At 54.9% G+C, this 6,754-nt stretch overlaps 1 long non-coding RNA gene across 1 annotated transcript; it reads right to left on the bottom strand.

Moving 5' to 3' along the window:
• Positions 1 to 445: 445 nt before the first annotated feature.
• Positions 446 to 6,022, bottom strand: LOC135191179 (uncharacterized). Its single transcript, XR_010308744.1, has 4 exons — positions 5,834 to 6,022; positions 4,931 to 5,119; positions 1,710 to 1,897; positions 446 to 1,504 (listed from the first exon to the last, which is right to left on the bottom strand). It is a non-coding gene; the product is annotated as an uncharacterized LOC135191179 (long non-coding RNA).
• Positions 6,023 to 6,754: the final 732 nt, after the last annotated feature.

Genomic DNA, 6,754 nt, shown 5'->3' on the forward strand with positions numbered 1-6,754 from the left:
CGCCACTGCCGCTCCCTGCGGCTCCGCCCGCGATGCTCCGCCCCGCCCCCACTGCCGCATGCGTCCGACTGCGGAGCCCTAGCGGCCCGCCCCCCGAGCGCCGGCCCGCCCCCCGAGCGCCGGCCCGCCCCCCGAGCGCCGGCCCGCCCCCCGAGCGCCGGCCCGCCCCCCGAGCGCCGGCCCGCCCCCCGAGCGCCGGCCCGCCCCCCGAGCGCCGGCCCGCCCCCCGAGCGCCGGCCCGCCCCCCGAGCGCCGGCCCGCCCCCCGAGCGCCGGCCCGCCCCCCGAGCGCCGGCCCGCCCCCCGAGCGCCGGCCCGCCCCCCGAGCGCCGGCCCGCCCCCCGAGCGCCGGCCCGCCCCCCGAGCGCCGGCCCGCCCCCCGAGCGCCGGCCCGCCCCCCGAGCGCCGGCCCGCCCCCCGAGCGCCGGCCCGTCCCCCCGCCTGCCGCTTTTAACTCCTCACTCCAATACTTACAAATCCAAACCAGTTCTCAGCTCTCCCTCCCACCTCTCACCTTCCCCTCCTCTCCTCCCCTCCCCTCAGCTTTCAGCCACTTCAATCGTGCACGGCCTTTAGAGACGAGGCAGGAAAACGGGGGACCGCCCCCCGGCTGAGGAACTGCAGTGTGGAGAAGCAAACACACGGTGGCAGCACTGAGCACCGGCGCCACGCCGCAGCCGCTGCACAACTGCAGTACCCACGAGCAAACACAGGGGGGCAGCAAACACAACCGAGAGCGCCTCTGCGCCCGGCCGGGGGCAGCGCCTTCAGCCCAGCGCCGCTCTGCCTATTGCCTTTGCCAACAGCACACCGCACGCAAGGCACAGTCCACGCTCTGCCACTCCTACACACTCAGTTTATAGGGACAGCTCTAAACTCCAGCTGGGGCTACTCAGGACTTCCTTGATCTACTCTGGAGGGATTTAGAGACAGCAGAGGAGACACAGGGGGAGCTGCTGACACCGGAATTAAGGCCGTTCTGCAGGAGCTAGAGGAAAAACACAGCTCTTCTTCTCCTGGAGCACCTCCCACTAACGCAGTCTGCAGTGTGTTTTAATCCCCTCCAAGAATTCTCAGGCCCTTCAAACGTGCAGGGCTGCAAGCACCCTTGCAAGGGAGGCTGCCCCAACCCCTCACTCTGCTGCATCACCACAGCCCACACTCCCCCTATGGCATCAGGCAAGCAAAGACAGAGACAAGGACAGCTGACCGGCTCTGCTCCTTCTTCTCCACCCAAGCCCGGGACATCCTTCTGCCGAACTTTGGCACCTTTGGCACACGGCTGAGCCCCAGCTGCTTTTCTCTTCTAGCAGAGCTGCCGCACAGGGCTGCAGCTCCCACCCTCTCGCATGCCCCCCAACATCTACTACCCTGACATCACCCTGCAGGCCCTGCACTTATCACTGTCAGCCACGACTCTCTGCTGCCTCTTGCTCTCATGCATTAAACCATGGGCTGCTTCCAGCTCTCGGAACCTCTGCCACTCCAAGTCCTTTCTGGGGGCACTGCAAGAAAAGAGAGACAAAGGTTACTGCTGTCCAACAGCTCCACTAAGAGCCCAGGCTTTGGGAATTACGGGGAGCACCGTCAGGGACTGGGGTCACTGGGAGGCATCGGCTGTTACTGGCAGCACTGGCAGAGACTGGGCAGCACTTGCTGTTACTGCTAGCACAGTCATAAAGGAAAGCAGAGCAAAGAGCTAAGGCTTACCCTGGCAAACCGTGTGCATCAGGCTGGGTTAATCCAGGTATAAGCTTTCCCTGCAGGGCAGGCTCTGCAGTCAGGCTCTGCATCCTATCCTTGGAGAGGGTTGTGTGTACCTGACTGGCATGTGACAGGATAGCTTGCTCCAGCAGTACAGAAGTAGCCAGCAGGACACTTCAAACACAATGCAATTTCTAAAGAGAGAGGAGATAATTAAGATCCTATAGGGAACATGACGTGCTTACAAAACAGAGGGTCCCTCTAAAGGGGATTCCTTTGCTTTCATCCAAGAAGGACACTGAGGGGCTGGAGCAGGTACAGAGAAGGGCAACAAAGCTGGGGAAGGGTCTGCAGAACAGGGCTGGGGAGGAGCAGCTGAGGGATCTGGGAGTGTGCAGTCTGGAGAAGGCTGAGAGGAGGCCTCATTGCTCTCTACAGCTCCCTGAGAGGAGGCTGCAGTGAGGTATGGGTTGGGCTCTTCTCCCTAGGATCAGGTGATAGAAGGAGAGGAAATGGCCTGAAATTGTGCCAGTGGAGGGTTAGGTTGGATCTTAGGAACAATTTGTTTGCTGTGGTCAGGGATTGGCACAGGCTGCCCAGAGAGGTGGTGGAGTCCCCATCCCTGGAGGTGTTCAAGAAACTGTGGCCATGGCACTCTGGGACATGGTTTAATGGCCATGGTGGGGTCAGGTTGATGTTGCACTGGATGATTGTGGAGGTCTTTTCCAACCAGAACAATTCTATGATCTACATTAAGAAAATATGGAGGGGGTTCAATAATACCAGCACTAAAGAGGGCTCATTGATACCACCACTGAAGTTACTGCAAAGCCAGAAGGTGGTGGTACTGGATTAGCTGAGTGCTGCTGTGCTTCAGTGGCTCATGGAAGCAATAAAACCGTTTGGAGTGTTCTGAGCTGCTAAAAGAAGAAATGAGACACCTTAAAAAAATCACCAAGCCCATCAGGCTTGAAGCATGCTCTGATGCAGGTGTGTTTAATAATCATGATGCTTAAGCCTCAACTGTGAAAGAGCCTGGGGGTTCCATACAAGCTGAGTTCTTTCCATGCTTGCACTCTGAACAAATGGGATTTGCAGCCTGGAGATGTGCTCAGTCCAAACACACGGGTGCCTGCTTGAGTGGCAGCCAGCTTGAGCTGTGACCGTCCCTCGAACCCCCAGTGTTAAACAAAAGATGCTTGCATTGTGACTTAAAGAAATGGTGGTGAGATCAATGAGGAAAACAAAAATAGCATCAAGGAAGTGCATTTCATGACAAAATGTCCTCAGATGTTTAACTCTCAGAGTCACAGAATATTAGAGATTGGAAAGGACCTCCAGAGATCATCAGGTCCAACCCCCCTGCCAAAGCAGGATCACCCAGAGTAGTTCACACAGCAATGCATCCAGGCAGATTTTGGAAGGCTCGAGAGGAGACTCCACAGCCTCTCTGAGCAGCCTGTTCCAGTGTTCTCTACAGTTCCAGTCACCCTCACTGTAAAGAAGTTTATCCTCAAGTTTGTACTTGTTGCTTTTTGTCTTATTGCTGCTGACCACCTAAAGGAGATTAGCCCCCTCCCACCTCAGGATGGAAACCCAAGTTTTGCCCTCCTGTAATTTTGCACACCTCTGATCAAGAATGGCTTCAGTAAAGGAGAGCTCCTGGTACTGCCAGTCACTGATTGACAGATGTCAATGAAAAGAAAACACAAACCTTGCCCAGGAGAAGTTGCTCCTCTCCTGCATCAGCCCTTTCAACGGCACAAAGCAAACAGCAATCCAGGAGAAAGGGACAGCACTGACTGCTGCTGGTGGCTCTCTAGAGTACCTGCAGGCTGAACTCCTGGCTGCCATCCAAATGCTTGCCAAGGCAAGCATCCACTAGTGTGTTATGTGCCTTTGAAGGTTAGAACAGGGTCTTATAGAACCCCAACATGATCAGGATTTGTTAAAATCTTCATCATGAGGGTAGTGAGAGCCTGGCAGGGGTTGCCCAGGGAGGTGGTGGAAGCCTCATCCCTGGAGGTGTTTAAGGCCAGGCTGGATGAGGCTCTGCACAGCCTGATCTAGTGTGAGGTGTCCCTGCCCATGGCAGGGGGGTTGGAACTGGCTGATCCTTGTGGTCCCTTCCAGCCCTGACTGATTCTATGAAAACAACACTGGGGATCCTCTAAGGTCATCTTGTCCAATGCCCCTGCAGTCAGCAAGGACATCTCTAACTCAATCAGGTTGCTCAGGACCCTATCAGGTTTGACTTTGAATGTCTTCAGGGATGGGGACTTCATCACCTCCCTGGGCAGTCTGTGCCAATCCCTGACCACACTTGCAGGAAAAAAAAAATTCCTTATCTCCAACCTAACCCTCCCTTGGCACAATTTCTACACCAGGGAAGTGGTGATGTTCCCACCCCTGGAGGTGTTCAAGAAACCTGTGGCCATGGCACTCTGGAACATGGTTTAATGGCCATGGTGGGGTTGGGCTCCATACCCTTAGAAGGCTTTTCCAACCCAAACTGTTCTGTGGTTCTATGACTACAGAAGATGTTTGTGCTTACCTGCTAGGCAGGGCTGGCACAGTGTCTTCAAATGAGGCCACATGAGAAGTCTGACTTGGATTTAGCTGCTGACTCACCAAACAATGTTAAGGAGTAAAAATACCAGAAGGTGTGGTGGCCATTGTTCACAGAGTCACAGAATTAACCGGGTTGGAAAAGACCTGCAAGATCATCCAGTCCAACCTATCACCTAACCCTTCTAATCAACTAAACCATGGCATTAAGTGCCCCATCCAGCCTCCTCTTAAACACCTCCAGGGATGGTGACTCCACCACCTCCCTGGGCAGCCCATTCCAATGCCAGTCACTCTTGCTGTAGAGAATTTCTTCCTAACATCCAGCCTGAACCTACTCTGGCACAGCTTGAGGCTGTGTCCTCTTGTTCTGTCCCTGGGTGCCTGGCAGCAGAGCCCAACCCCATCTGGCTACAGTGCCCCTTCAGGTAGTTGTAGAGTGCTATGACATCTGCCCTGAGATGCCTCTTTCTCTCCAGGATGAACACCCACAGCTCCCTCCACCTCTCCTCAGAGGGCTGTGCTCCAGCCCCCTCATCAGCCTTGGTGCTCTTCTCTGGACATGTTCAATGTTTTGTTGCCCAAAGCTGTGTCCCAGGGAGTCCCAGGTCATGCAAAAGCCCAGTCCTGCTCTCATGGGACATCCTGCACACCTGTACCTGCCTGTTTGCTCCATCTGGGCAGACGTAGCTCTCTGGATACAGCAGACACTCCATCTCTCTCTCTGGTGCATACTGATCAGGGCCACTGCTCCTCTGCACACCAGTGTGTGGGTCACAGAAGTAGGCAGCTAGACAGGCACGGCAGCCAGCTCCACTCTCTAGGCTCAGACAGCCTCTGGGACAAGCCTGCAGGGAGACCACAAAGTGCATCAGACCTGTACACAAACATCCTTTGCACAAATAGCATGTAACAGCAGCTTCAGATATGCTCAAGTGCCAGAAAGAAGGGATCCTTCCTGTCCTGTGTACTCCTGAGAGCTCCCAACATCTGCTTTCTGCTATCATAGAATCACAGAATGGTTTGGGTTGGAAGGAACATCAAAGCTCATCCAGTTCCAATCCCCTGCCATGGGCAGGGACACCTCCCACCAGCACAGGTTGCTGAAGGCCTCATCCAATCTGGCCTTGAACACCTCCAGGGAAGGGACATCCACAGCCTCCCTGGGCAACCTGTGCCAGTGTCTCACCACCCTCACTCTAAACAATTTCCTCATCATATCCCCTCTCAATCTTCCCTCTCCCAGCTTAAAACCATTCTCCCTCATCCTGTCACTCCCAGCTCTTGTCAAAAGTCCCTCCACAGCTCTCCTGGAGCCCCTTCAGGTACTGGAAAGGTGCTCTGAGGTCTCCCTGGAGCCTTCTCTTCTCCAGGCTGAACAGCCCCAACTCTCCCAGCCTGTCCCCATAGGGGAGGTTCTGCAGCCCTCTGGTAATCTTCATGGCCTTCTCTGGACTCTCTCCAGCAGCTTGAGATCCTTCTTGTGCTGGGGGCCTCCAAAGTGGATGCAGTGCTCAAATCATTGTAAGCTGCTTGCTCTTGTTCCCTGTCCTTCAGGTTACCTGGCAGGCAGCGATGTCTGCCTGAGCAGTCAGTCCATTGTCTGTTCCCAGCGGGCATTTCCTTGGAGCTGCTTGACTACCAGGGCAACTGGAACAGTAACAGTAGTGTTATGAAATTAAATTCTTCTGGTTCTTTGGAAACCACCATGGGTGCTGTGTAGATAAGGGAACATCCCCCTTATCAGCTGTTCAAACAGTGTGTCAGGCACAGCAGCAGGGATGCAAACAGGCTCCTCACAGAGGCTCAGAGGTTGTCCTGGATGGCGTTTTGAGCCAAAGGTGGTGGTTTTCCTGGTCACTTGGTTAGTCACCTTTTAAGGGACTGACAGTGCACTTTGTGTCCTTCCTCTTGATCTGAATCACAAGACAGATCTAAGTCTGGTCATCCAGTCCAACCAGCAAACCAACACCACCATGGCCACTAAACCATGTCCCAAAGTGCCATGGCCACAGATTTTCTTAAACACCTTCAGGGGTGGGGACTCCACCACCTCCCTGGGCTGCCTGTGCCAACCCATGACCACACTTGCACAAAAGAAATTGTTCCTAATCTCCAACCTAACTCTCCCCTGCCACAATTTTAGGCCATTTCCTCTCCTCCTTTTATCTGATCACAGAGAAGAGATCAAGCCCCACCTGGCTCCAACCTCCTTTAGGGAGCTGTAGAGTGCAATTAAATATCCTCTCAGCCTCCTTTTCTCCACACTGCACACCCCCATCTCCCTCAGCTGCTCCTCCCCAGCCCTGTTCTCTAGACCATTCCTCAGCTTTGTTGCCCTTCTCTGGACCTGCTCCAGCCCCTCAATGACCCAGTAGTCGAGGTGTCACCTCAGCAGTCCAGGGGCACATGTTTAACTTTCTTCTTGCAAGAATCCAAGAGCTGAGCAGGAGGGAGGGAAGGAGACTTACAAGAAACCCATT

The sequence above is a fragment of the Pogoniulus pusillus genome, chromosome 38 (assembly GCF_015220805.1).
Source record: "Pogoniulus pusillus isolate bPogPus1 chromosome 38, bPogPus1.pri, whole genome shotgun sequence".
NCBI lineage: Eukaryota > Metazoa > Chordata > Aves > Piciformes > Lybiidae > Pogoniulus > Pogoniulus pusillus.